This window comes from Podarcis bocagei (genome assembly GCF_964188305.1).
Source record: "Podarcis bocagei genome assembly, chromosome: 4".
NCBI classification, from domain to species: Eukaryota; Metazoa; Chordata; class Lepidosauria; order Squamata; family Lacertidae; genus Podarcis; species Podarcis bocagei.
Genome location: NC_138128.1, coordinates 51,020,083 through 51,034,137, shown reverse-complemented (window position 1 = coordinate 51,034,137; position 14,055 = coordinate 51,020,083). Strand labels below are relative to the sequence as shown.

Below are 14,055 nucleotides of genomic sequence, written 5' to 3'. Positions count from 1 at the left end.
GGAACCAATTAAGTACTTAACCCGAGGTACCACTGTATGCATAAGTCTCCATTCTGCATGCCATAAGCTGGTATGCTCATGCAGGCGGCAAACATTTTGCACACCTCCAAATGACCCCCAGCTGCTGATGCATGATGTCACACGCACTACAGCAGGTGTGTGCATGTGATGTCACATGCACTACATGCAGGCATGCGTGTGTGACATGGCATGTACATGTTGCTGTGGCAGGCATCCACAATCCTGGGGACAAGATCGCACCACTTTTAAGGAGCAAGCCTCACTGATGGCTTGAACCTTGCAGGTCTTGTTTCCACATAACCAAGCATAAAATTAACCTGTAAATACACAGTTTTCTGAAATAGTAGTCATTCACTACATGCCATGGCACAGCGTGTCCTAGAACAAGTTGCAATAGTTGATAAAATGCATCTGGCAAGTTCAGGTGATCCTGTTTGCCTTGGCTCAGGTCCCTCAGCATCTTGATTTTCTGTCAGCTTTGTTGTAAATAAGTGCTCATATTTCACCAGGCTGACAAAATCAGAAGTTGATGTTTTTCAGGCTAGTTATTCTAACCAACCAGGGTATAGGTTAGCTCAGGTCTTCACGTGGATTAACACAAATAACTGGTATATGTTGATTCACACTTTATCCCATGGAGCTCCCCTGCATCCTATCTTTTAAATCAATATTCATGGGGAAATTCAGAGCTTCACTTGGAAAAGGGCATTAATCTTTATTGTGTCCCTTTTTCTAATAACCTAGTTCTCTTAATCATATTGTAAGACAGACAAGGCTTAATCAAACCATTCATCACAAGTGGGTACACATAGTACCAGACTGGAAGTTTTATTACAAGTTGTTGTTTTTTGCGTTCAGTAGTGGAAATAGTACACAATGTGTATGCTTTTTATTACAGAGGAAATTAGACATTCTTGCTTTTGCAACCATAAAGGAAGTATAATAACTTTAAGAGCCCAGTGTATGCATGGCATAATTTTTGCAGTTATGAAATTATAAGCATCTTGCTTTTAGTTTACTTTTGATAGTAAGAGGCAGTAAATTAATCCCATGATGATACTGTTAGTTAACAGCAGATGAGATGAACTTAATTATAATAGTCTATCTCTCATTAAGCCTCAGAGTCCCTATATAGAGGGAGAATCTGTTTAACTTTGAGACATTCAAAGCTACTCCTTTGCTTTCACTTCCAAGCAAACTGATGGGAGAATATTATGTCCTGAATCCGGGATTGGGGGAGTGAGGGAGCAGGGGAGCTGCCCCTCTGTTGTATCTCCAGAGATGCTGGACCTAAAATAATACATTGATTTTGTCACTTAGCTACAACAGATGCACCACGAAGAGTTTGATTATTATTAATTTATTATTCTGGCATTTAAATTATGCAAAATAAGCCTTTAGCATCTATTTGTTACTTCCAGTCCAATTATTCCAATTATTCTTTACCATGGGTGCTAGTTTTAGATGTTGTTATTACCTGCCCCCCCCCCCCGAAACACTGATGCACAGATTCTGGTGAGATAGAAGCTTTTCAAACGAGGACCTACATTCCCTATTACAATGGAAAATTAAATATAATTTGAAGGATAGCTTGCTATAGACCGGGGGAAACAACATGCTGCACTCAAGATGTTATTGAACTACAATGACCATCAGCCCCAATCAACATGGTCATCCTATAGTCCAGGTCAATTCAGTGGCTTAGCAAGGTCAGGTGGTACCCGGTGCGGAAAATTTATTGGCAACCCCCCCCCTTACATTGAAATTATTAAAAGAAGGAAAAATAAGATACTTACAGTTGCAAGTGTTATTTTCTGGTTTATTTACTTAACAGTGTGAGCATAAGCACTTAAAACCTTTTTTGTGTGTGATGGGAATATCTTATGAATGAGTTTTTTTACTTAATTTCGCTACAGTGGTACCTCAGGTTACAGACGCTTCAGGTTACAGACTCCGCTAACCCAGAAATAGTACCTCGGGTTAAGAACTTTGCTTCAGGATGAGAACAGAAATCGTGCTCTGGCGGCATGGCGACAGCGGGAGGCCCCATTAGCTAAAGTGATGCTTCAGGTTGAGAACAGTTTCAGGTTAAGAACAGACCTCCAGAACGAATTAAGTTCTTAACCCAGAGGTACCACTGTATTTCACAGCTTTGGCTTAACATACAAATACAAAGATGGCATTTAGATGGCATCAAAATTCTGGATTATTTCATTCCATTGACTTTGCTCAGGCCCGTATAAAAAAATACAGCACAAAGTGATGCTTACAATTTTGTCGACAGCATTTTGGTCGTGTAGGTTGGCTTAATGCAACATGAACTTCACATCAGTCCATTAGCGCACAGTCCTGAAAAGTATTAATGCAAAGCTACCAGCAATGTCAAAATCCTTTATAAAAAGTATATTAATATTGTAGCTGTGAATGTCACCACTGCCTGAATAAAAGCCCATTTTCTTGTCATATTGACCCTATTGCGGGATGGTCCTATTGTGAACATAAAGAGATGGATATTGAAGACAATATTTTAATGAGTCAGAGACTGCAGTAAATGGTCCAATTTTAAAATCTGATAATCAAGGAGTAGAAGTAGTGGCATTCACTGGACAATTTTCTATAATCATTACATCAGCTATGAGACTAAAGCTATTGCTTGCTAGATGATCAAATTCAGTACGATCAAACTCAGAAGGAAAATTAGAATCAGATTTTTCCATAGTATAATTGGATAAAGGTGATGGATGTAATTTCACTTATTTCATAAAATCAGATTCTCACATATAGCTGCACGTTATTGTAAGATCATGTTATTGTACGCCTACCATATAATTATGTGCTGCTTTGTTCTCCTACCCATAAACCAAACCAGCTTTTCAGCAGCATACGAGGTATATCAAATAGAAGTGAATAGATTCAGTAGGGTACAAATATTTTATTTCCATGTTCTTATATAAAGGATGTTTGTGCATTCCTGAGGGTTGATCACGGAGACTTGAATCTGCAGTGCAACTTGAGCATCAACAGAAAAGCTGCCTTGGTAAGGTCCTTTGATGCCCACAATCTGATATCCACTTACCTAGGAGTAAACAATGAGAAAGAAGCACTGGCAAGGAAATAAGTATATGTAGATGAAATCTGCAGTTGACATAAAGTTGCTAACATACAGAAAAACAGCAAAGAGTAGGTGATACTCTCCCATGCTTATCCTGTTGCCCTGGTTACACAATAAAAGCAGTTCATGCAGAGATTTCCCTGTCTCTGTAATCCTTGGTTCCTTTTCACTACAGCAGTTGGGTAGTGTTAGGTGGAATCTACATACATATAAAAAAACGTGAAAATGCTTTTAAAAATGCTTTGAAAAATACATTGAATTTGGCATAGCTCATTGTCACCATCTAGTGTGACATTTGTATATTGCACATTACAACACATTTAAAATGTTTTATTTGCAGATGTGTAGCTTCATTCTTTGACTCTGGGGTACACCTTATGTGCAATACTACACTAGCCCTCCTGCATTCCTAGCCCTCCTATTGCATTTGGAGGGTCTCCTGCTCATTCTACTGAGAGGAGTATTGGACTTCTGCCCTGTCAGCAAACTGGTTCCTGTTGTAATGCCAAGCAGCCTGCAACATTGCACAAGTCCCATTGCACCAAGGTGTACATATTGGGGTCTAGAACAAACCACAGAGCCTGCCAATCCTGCTCCTTCTCTGGCCAGGGCCTTCTTCTAGTAAGCAATCTGTGGGCATGCTGCAGTTACCAAATCACTAATATGGTTTTCAGTACACAATCTGAAAAATATATAACACTTACTTCTGTAATAGCAATCACTGAGGTTTTTTTCCTCATTTCTGCTTCAGTTCAGTAGGGACAACCAGAAAGATATGTAATATTTAATTGCTTTTTAGAGAGGATACAGGAAACCAATAGTGATAAAGATAATTTTGAACTAGGTCAGACAGCTTGAGCTGCAGTACAATTACATGCCATTTTTGGAAAGAGATCTCTTTCTCATACTCTCCTGCTGTTAATGATTCTGGAAATATTACCACATACCTGCACACCAATTCTTCTTTCTCTCTATTCATTTGAACTTTTCTGTGTTTTCTTCTAGTATGTACTGCATGAAGACAACATTACTTTTAGGCTGCTGTTTCTAGAACTTCAGCCATTGGTTGTCAGATGTCAAAAGCTGTGGGGCAGAAGAGAACCCCTATCTAGATTTTCACTGTGTAAAGGGAGATAGAGATTGCAATCACAGTGACAGGCTCCACACACACATGTCCAGTCTCCAAGCAACGCCTGAAATGTTTGCAGAGTGGCCTACCTGCTCATGTGTTTCCTGTGAATAGACACCGGAACAATGCAGTGTGTTGATTCAGTCATTCCCATTCATATGTGTAAGTTGCTAACCAATGCACAGAAGGAGAGTGCAATCATTTCAGAGTAAGGTTACCAGACATCCCCATTTCCTGGGGACAGCCCCCGGATTTACAAATCAGTCCCCATACAAAATCCATTGAAGTTGAAAAATTAAACTGAACGGGGTCCATTTTACTTCATTAAAAAACAAATGCCCAGAGAATGAATGGATGTGATGGAGACTCCCACTGACACCCATTTCTGTAGTTTGGGCAGGTGGCTAGCCTCTCCCTGGCGCCGGCTGAACTCATATGGCTGTTCCTGACAGTTTCCAAGTTTCCATTTTATTTACCTAGAACTGTCAAGACGCTAACCATGCTGAGGCATTGTGGGGAGGGGAAGGGAATTGCAGTTTCCAGTGTGGAATTGCTGTTTTCTACGGTAGTTGCTCTGTGTCCAGGAACATCCAGGAAGTCAGTTAAACAAGATGTAGCGATGGCCAACAAGCTGGGTGGCTTTAAAACAGGATTAGACAATTTATTTATTTTTGGGGGGGAAATATTAACAATTTCAACATAACAAATTATCCAAACAAATAATCTTTCTTTTTTCCCCTCCCCCCTATGACTTCCCTCAGCTCCTCTCTCTGATTTCTGTTCCAATGTTAACTTCTGCATATTATAAAACTCTATACATCCTTATATTATCTATCTTCTATGTTATCGCTCAATAAGTTTGTGTATGTTTATTCAAAACCTGCCAGGGAAGGATTAGACAATTTCATGAAGATCAAGGCTATCAATGACTACTTTACACAATGTCTATGTTCTACATCCAGGGTCTTTTATTTTTTATTTATTGGTTTTATTTAAACATTTTTACATTTTAAATTTACCAGTACGCTTTCATATAAAATATTGCAATGTGGTATACAGCCTAAAAGTACATTGTGAGACAGTCAAGATACGAAGGTGGATTTCCCTCATCGTTGTAACTTTGAAGCATGCCATCTACTCATACCTCGGGGTGGGGGTGGGGTGGGGAATGCAGCATGAAATAAATCTATGAATACTCTATACACAATAATTCCCAGGATGTTTGCTCACTCAAGCAGTCCTGAGATGCCATGTAGCTAATATTTGCGAAAACTGAATGAGTCAGAACAAGCCAGGATTATCCTGGTTTCAGAAAACATGTTTTCACAATAATACTCTAGATTAACAACTCTATATTACCTGTTTCATCCTGAAAGTGGCAACTTGACAATATCATTTACAATTGGGACCATTCTTTGCCACCTCAGTTCAAGAATTGTGTTCTGTGGGAAATTATAGGGGATTATATAGCAAATAGATATGTGACCCAGTGCCTGTAGATTAATGGGAATTGCTGTTAGATGTGAATGACACAGCCAAGTTACTTCCCAGAACACTTTTGCCAGACATCATTTTAGAAACCATGTGTCATCCTTTTCAACCTTCAGAGTACTTTTAGTTAAAATGTGTCAGAGAACAAGTGCAGTGTACATCTTTGATTTTTCCTGCACAAAGTTTGACTTTCCAAGGCACAGACGCTTTCGGTCTTTTACATTTTGGTAGATGAGTTGTGACCATCTAGCCAATTTTGCAAAAGCGATGAATTCTTTTTCCAAAAGATGTTCTGCACTGTTTGCCTGCTTTGGGACAATGCCTTAATTAATACTCCAGAGGACTGTTAAGCCTTATGAAGATATGAGGCTTTCCGTGCCATGAAGAACTATGGTGCTCTCTGCAGCTGTTAGTCATGTAAAATTGCCTGCAGGTGATTTACCCTTGTACATCCAATCCAAATTTTAAAAGTGTTAATTGACATTCCCATGTGTACTGAAAAGATCTTTAAACACTAGGCTGGTGTAGTTAGGCTCCTTGTTGATAAAACGTTACGCAACTGTTTTCTTCAAGATGGGCTTCAGAAATTAGCCACTTGTCAATTTTATGTGCCTATATAATTTGTTCATAAAAATTTAGTGATTAAGTTTATATAATACCATAGCTACCTACTGGGTACAATACTTCCTACATTTGAAGCTGTTGAGCTTGTAAGATAAACAGCTGCCCTTCCCAGCTTCTTATCGTTGTAAAATGTGAGTGCGGGCTTCTCCAGATGGCCTGTTTCCTTTTCCTTTAAAAAATGATTTTATTTCATTTTGAAATATATAATAAAAAAGAACTGTTACAAACATCGGATAGCCTCTTTCTTGAGCATTCATCCTGATCTGCTTGCACAAAGCTTAAACAGAGGTCAGACTATGTCTGGTATTTATTATGCATTTGTTCCGACTTTTTGCAGAGTGATAATACAACATGAGCAAGTGCGCTGATTTGCTTGGGCAGTGCTTATGCCTCTTCCTATTAACCATTCATTTATTCTACACTTTTCAGTGCACTTTCCCCATCACTTTCCCAACTAGAAAAAAAATTGAGTTTCTCATACTATGGCAACAGAACATTTCAATCCACTTTAATTGCATAAACCTAAATTTCTAGAATGCACTTGAATCCCTCCTTAAAAAAAAAAATACAGTCTGGAAGTGACCAGAGACAGACCTCAGGTTTGGAGTTGAACTACAAGACTTCAGTGGTATCTCTAATTTATATATTTTAAATGTTTTGAGTTGCTTCTGATAAAGTAATATTAAGCTCATTAAGAGATTCTATCTGGTTAATAGAAGGATGCTTGTGTTCTCAGAAGTATGAAATAATGGATTATTGTGGTCAGGATAAATAATTTAAAACACTGTGATAGAGCAAGTTTGTCACAAACATGTACAATTCTATACATGTCTACTCAGAGGTAAGCTCCCCTGTGTGCAATGGGACTTTGTCCTATGTAAGTGGGTACAGAATTGCTACCTACAGTAAAGAGGCAATTTAAGACTAGACATTTGCATTTCTCTAGAGGACCAAAGTACCTTTTGATTAATAGCATGTTCTACAAATACAAGGTAAGTAGACTTATTTTCCTTTTGCAAGTACTCTGTATGGAGAACATGTCTCGTTGAGCAGATATGGAGAATCTGGACACAAATATTTAAGAAAAGGGTGATATAACACATCGGCTTATCAGAACAAAGAATTCTAGGAAGTAAGAATGTGTCTTCCATCCATACCGCTCTTAACAACTCTTACAATAATTTAAGTGTGGCCTTTGGTTTCTCCATTTCCTTTGAGCAACAGTTAGAAGTAACTTACAGTGTTTGAGTGGTTTGTGTGTGTCAGAATAGCATACCAATTTAAATTTTTGTGGACACTCCAGGTACAATCCTGTACTCACCACAGAGATAACAAAAGAAGCTTAAGATGCAGTCAAGACATCTCCAGCACACTGGTGAATACCCTTTCTTCCCTCCAACCCACTGCCTTTAAGGACCATCTCCAAGATTTCATTTTCTTAGAGTGTACCACTGAATTTCCATCTTAAATAGTGCATCCAGAGATAAGTATATTGACAAAATGAGATAATATAACCAGCAGAGCTGATTAGAGAAAGTGGTTTGTTTTTTAAAGACTTTAAAGATTCCAACATCTTGCAACCTTTTGCTGACCTTTAGAGAAATAACACAAGTTTCAAAATATCAGAAGTGTCAGAAATTTGAGCGTTTCAAATCCTTCAGCATTCACCAGCATCCATTACTGACACTGTTGAAATGATAAGGCAGAGAGCTGATGTTTCCATTAAATGCAACATTATTTTTAAAATAAAGGTTTTGATTTTCTTAAGCTTATTGGGATATAATAAAGAGATCTAAGACTTGCCTCCTATTACTTTTTTAGATTTTGAAGTGTCTGATACAGTGGAAAAGACTCTGGATAAATATAGATTTCAGGGAACTAATTTAGTAAGATATTTCAACTCCAGGCTGTCTGCTACACATACATATTGCCAGCCTCCTTATTGGTCCAAGAAAGTGCTGTGAACACATTGGGAATGTACATGGAAGTTTTGAATTCTATTGTGATTTATTGGGGGCGTGAGTTTCACCCCCTGTTAATTATTTTTCCTAGTGACACTCTTAAGACTAACCTTTTGAACCTGCCACTCCCTTTTCAAATTTACTCCACCATGTGACCCTCCAAACCCATCCTGCAGGTGAATATGTGAAAATCCTCATGCAGTATTGTAACCTCCCTGCTGCTACAAACTATAATCTGGGGACTGGAGAACTATTCCAATGAAATAGAACATTATATCCCTAATCGCTTCCTAAAACCACTCACAGGGAACCATCATTAGATCAATTTTGGACAATACACAGTTGTCCAAATAAATAATAAATATAATAGTCATAGTTAGGGATGGCGAGGAATCTGGTTCACTACATATTTTGGAGCAAACCTACCCATTTCACTTCCCTTAGATCTATGTGTGATCAGATCTATCGTTTAAGCCAACAATCAACCTGGATGGGTCCCTGCTATACTTATGAGGTGGTCTGAAGGCTGCTTTTCCCAATTTAAAAAACATTCGACTGCAGCTTAAGCAGCTCTTTAATGTCTGCACAGAAACAACAACAAAAAACTGTTCTAAAATGCACCCCTGTATGTGCTAACATGCAGTCCCATCCTGGAGGAATTCAACAGAGAAAAAATATGGCTGCCCTCATGTACCCCTTATGGGAGCAACCATCTCTGTATCTGTACAATGTTCCTTAGGGCTGGCCCAACATGTTTCGGCACTTGAGCCAAACCACAAAATGGTGCCTTCCAGGGAAGAAGGGATGAGTCAAGATGTACATTAGGAATGGGGGGGGGATAAAGGTCTACATCAGGAGCAAGGAGGCAAATCAAATCAACCTTATATGACGGTTAAAGTAGGAATCAAAGGCCACTGCAGGAGAGGAGGGGCCTACTCTGAAAACATGCCAAGGAGGTGCATAGTCCAGGAGACCCCAGAAGGAAGTCCCTGCCATTTTCCCCTAGAAGTGGGAAGAGACCAGCAGCGCCTCCTATTCACCAAGATGCTGCTGTAGAGATCCGGTCTCCAAGGAGTGTGACACAACTGTCACTGCTACCACAGCACCACCACCACCAGCAGCAGGTGATGCATTCCTCGGAATCTGGTTCTGATGCGCCTGTGGATCCTGCTGCCCAAGGCAGTCAGCTCACCTTGCCTCATGTGGGGGTGGGCGGCCCTGATGTTCTAGGTACTATTTCAAGCTCAGTCTTCGAGCATGGTGGGCCTCATCATTTGTTTGTTTCCAGCTTTTGGCTTGCACTCTGTTTCATTCTACAATGTTCATATTCTATGGAAGCCTTGTCATTAAGTGCTTTATCATTCCAATAATGAGTGTTGGTTCCAAAAAAGGCAATGTCAACAGGTTTTTAGTAGTCTTCAGGAGATCGCATTTATTAGAACAATAATTCATTATATTTTTATTGTTTCAGAGAATATATGATGTCAGGGAAGCAAACCTGGAACAGACATTAATTATAAATACACTGGGTTTCCAGTGTATGAGATGCCGCTCAGTTTGTTGTAATCAATGTTTACATAATTAAGCAGCCAGCCTTCATAACCTCCATTGTAATAATCATAGAATTGTAGGGTTGGAAAGATCACTTGATAGCTACAAACACGCAGTAGACTCTGGTGTGGACAAGCCATTATGCTACAGTTAAACTATGCAATAAATAAAAATCTTTTAATATTTTAAATAATAAGTATCATTTCGGATTGCAATGGGAGGGTGGCAACAGCCACTCACTGTGAAGAAACAGTGCTTGAATCAGAAAAAATATCACCTTTGACCTGAAAACATGGGGATAGAGGAGTGGAATTCCCACTCCACACCCACAGTAGAAATGTCTACAAAACATTGAATTTTGCTCACATAACTAAAGATGAAAAGATATAATTCGGGAAAGGCTCTTCAGACAATGTTTCCTGCTTGGCAGGGGGTTGGACTCGATGGCCCTTGTGGTCTATTCCAGTGTTTCCCAACCTTGGGCCTCCAGCTGTTTTCGAACTACAATTCCCATCATCCCTGACCACTGGTCTTGCTAGCTGAGGATTATGGGAGTTGTAGTCCAAAAACAGCTGGAGGCCCAAGGTTGGGAAATTCTGGTCTATTCCAACTCTATGATTCTAAGCAGTAACTCACTCCTATATGTTTTTATTGTACAAGGCTATTTACTACTACTACTACTACTATATTGTTACTCACCAACCAGGCAGGTGCTATTATTTTCTTCTCAGTGACTGCACGTATCCTCATTTATTGGTATTGTGCATTTGTGTGGTCTAGATGCCTCAGGCTGCTCTTGACCCCTGCTGCTCTATGACATATGTATTTTAAATCAGAAAGATGAGAGTACCATTAAGGTTGGTTTTACTGTATTAACCTGTCTGCTGACCTTATTATTAAAATCCTGTCTGGCTAATACTTCGGCTCACTTTAAACAGAATGTAACTTTTTCTTTTTTTTAAAGCGTGTTAAAAGATAGCCAGCCAGCCAGCTAGATGCGCAATTTAATTTCTTTATAACTGGAGGGTAAACGAAATTGCAACTCTGAAATATTTGATGCTAAATGAGTTGTGAATAGAAGTCTTGAATATATCCTCACATAAAATGGAAGCAATTCCTTTCCTTTAAACACACACACACACACACAGAGCAAATTCAGATGTATCTCTCATTATGCATATCTGTGCATAGGACAGAACAGATCACACCATCACCCCCTTTTGGTATGTTTGCATATTCAGGCATGGGTTGCATTTGCACATCATGGTAAACCATAGTTAATGGTTTCTGAATGTGCAGATGGTTCTTACTTGGTTCATCCTCTAGTGTGAGTTGGAACAATAACTCCAATCCCTAGCCTATCTCTATGTCCAGCCTGGGGCTGATGTTTTATTTCACTCCAAACCATGTAAAGCCACTGTTTTCCCTTGGCTAACCAATCACGATTTGTCTGAATGAAACAAACCTGACATTGGGACTTAATGGTAAGTCAGGGACTGTGGTGTGTTGCTCTCACTCATGCTAGGAAAGAAATGAAAGAGTTTTCTCCAGGTTCACAGCAAACCATTTACTCCACTGTGTGACTTTGTCCATTCAACTACTGTTCTTCCATATATTAATGTTCTTTCATCATATTTTGTGTTTTTACAACCAGAATTTGTTCACACAACCACAGAGACTTGTGCAGAATAGGGATGTGGAACATTCCCAAACAAGTTTTTTAATACTACTACTACTTTCTATCATCTATCTATCTATCTATCATCTATCATCTATCTATCTATCTATCTATCTATCTATCTATCTATCTATCTATATCTATCTATCATCTATCATCTATCTATCTATCATCTATCTATCTATCTATCTATCTATCTATCTATCTATCTATCTATCTATCTATATCTATCATCTATCTATCTATCTATCTATCTATCTATCTATCTATCTATCTATCATCTATCATCCATTTGTTTGTTTGTTTGTTTATACATACCCTGCCCATCTGGCTGGGTTTCCCCAGCCACTCTGTGCGGCTTCCAGCAAAATATTAAACTACAATAATTCATCAAATATTAAAAGCTTCCCTAAACAGGGCTGCCTTCAGATGTCTTCTAAAAGTCAGATAGTTGTTTATTTCTTTGACATCTGGTGGGAGGGCATTCCACAGGGTGGGCGCCACTATTTCTGTGCTGCCTTTCATTTAAACGACTCAAGGTGGTCAAAAATACATTGTTGTTGTTTAGTCGTTTAGTCATGTCCGACTCTTCGTGACCCCATGGACCAGAGCAAGCCAGGCACTTCTGTCCTCCACTGCCTCCCGCAGTTTGGTCAAACTTATGCTGGTAGCTTCGAGAACACCATCCAACCATCTCGTCCTCTGTTGTCCCCTTCTCCTTGTGCCCTCCATCTTTCCCAACATCAGGGTCTTTTCCATGCAGACTTCTCTTCTCATGAGGTGGCCAAAGTAATGGAGCCTCAGCTTCACGATCTGTCCTTCCAGTGAGCACTCAGGGCTGATTTCCTTATGATGGAGAGGTTCGATCTTCTTGCAGTCCATGGGACTCTCAAGAGTCCAAAAATACATTAAAAGTATATTAAAATTTCCTTAAAGGAGAAATAAAATAGCAGTCAATATTAGACCAAAGCTGACATTTGAAGTCAAGTAGTGTCAATGTTAAGTCTTATCAAGACTGCTTTCCCAAGGGAAAACCTATATATTGGTTTATGCTTCATTTTAGACAAAATACAGTGACAACAAAGGCAAAAGCTGGTATGAACTGGGAAGAGGGATACCTCACTGCAGACTATTCCTTTACTCACAGTTCAGAATCTATAGGGCTCAATACTCTTCCCTGCTTTGTGAACTGGCAGTTTCTGTGTGCTTACAGCCAGCCTGCTTAAACTTAATGCATTTGGTTGTTGTTGTTGTTGTCTTCTGCGTCGTAAAAGATGGAAGAGGTGTGGGAACAGGCTTTTAAAACTAGTTTGGTCTGTGTTAACTGCAAGAAAAAGGAATATTGTTGATTTGACACTTATTTTTTCAGCATACTATTACCCTGTGTTCTTCTTGTTTGTAACCAACACAAGACATTTGGGCATTCTTGAGCAAAACTGTCATTTATACATCCTCAGGGAGCATATGAATTTCAATCTGTATTTTATTGGCTCATTACTTAAAGCTCATTTTGAAGGCATTTTGCAGCCTGCGATGCATTCTGCCTGGAAATAGTTTGGCTTATGAAAATTTTCTTGATTTTTCACCTCTCTCTTTTGTGCTGTTAGTATGAACCAGGGGGAAAGTATGATATTTTGTTTCTAATTCCTTGTTTCTGAGCATATTTAGATTATCAGTTCTCAGTTGATTCAACATATGATCTTTACGGGCAACATGTTTATCAGGCAACAAATGTGCACTTTTGCTCAATTGTTGTATAGGAAGCCTATTCAAAGAAATACTTATATCTGTGGCATTTTTGCCCAAGCCACAATATATTTTGCTTTTTAAAAAATGTGATTCTTTCACTGATGGGTCCATTGTGTGAGTAATGTGGTACAACAGTAAGAGGGAGATAGTTCCTTAAGAAACAGCAAAACTGCCCCTTTTACTAGATGCTAGACTATGGAAGATCAATACTGTCACACTAGTTAAGTTCCTGTTTCAAATTGAGCATTTCTCAGGGGCGGGGGGAAAGGCTTTTGTATTTTTCAAGTAGGTCACTAAGAACTTTCTGTCCATGTAGACTAAGTGAGTGAATTAAATGTACGGGGGTTAATTTGTGCAGTTCCTATTGGCTTCCCTTTTCTTTTAACTTTAGGGAGTGGAAGGACCATAGCTCCATCACTGAGCATCTGCTTAGCATGCAGAAGGTTCCAGGTTCAATCCCTCACATCTCCAGGTAGAGCTGGGGATCACTTCCTGCCTGAAACCCTGAACCATTCACTACACACTGACTTGTACAACATGCCATTGCTGCATGGGATGGTCTGGCAATCAACTGCAGAACTGGTCCTGTATCCTCAGGAGTCTCATCACATGACACTCTCTTTTGTCATCCCTTGTGTCATCCTATTATTTGGACCCTTGGAGTTTCCCTCCTGCTATAACTCACCCTTGGTATTCCTGCTGCTTCCTGTAGTTCCTTCCTCCACTGTTAGTTGCCTCT

General features: G+C 39.3%; 1 long non-coding RNA gene across 3 annotated transcripts; it reads right to left on the bottom strand.

The window, feature by feature from the left end:
- Nucleotides 1-2,964: 2,964 nt before the first annotated feature.
- On the bottom strand, nucleotides 2,965-9,398 carry LOC308584612. Of its 3 annotated transcripts, XR_014006941.1 has the most exons (6): nucleotides 9,379-9,398; nucleotides 7,970-8,063; nucleotides 5,622-5,704; nucleotides 4,739-4,901; nucleotides 4,081-4,144; nucleotides 2,965-3,097 (listed from the first exon to the last, which is right to left on the bottom strand). It is a non-coding gene; the product is annotated as an uncharacterized lncRNA (long non-coding RNA). The 3 variants fall into 3 exon arrangements; XR_014006942.1 differs by lacking the exons at nucleotides 7,970-8,063; nucleotides 9,379-9,398 and adding an exon at nucleotides 9,219-9,371; XR_014006943.1 differs by lacking the exons at nucleotides 4,081-4,144; nucleotides 7,970-8,063; nucleotides 9,379-9,398 and having other exon boundaries at nucleotides 5,622-6,406.
- Between the last annotated feature and the right edge of the window lie 4,657 nt (nucleotides 9,399-14,055).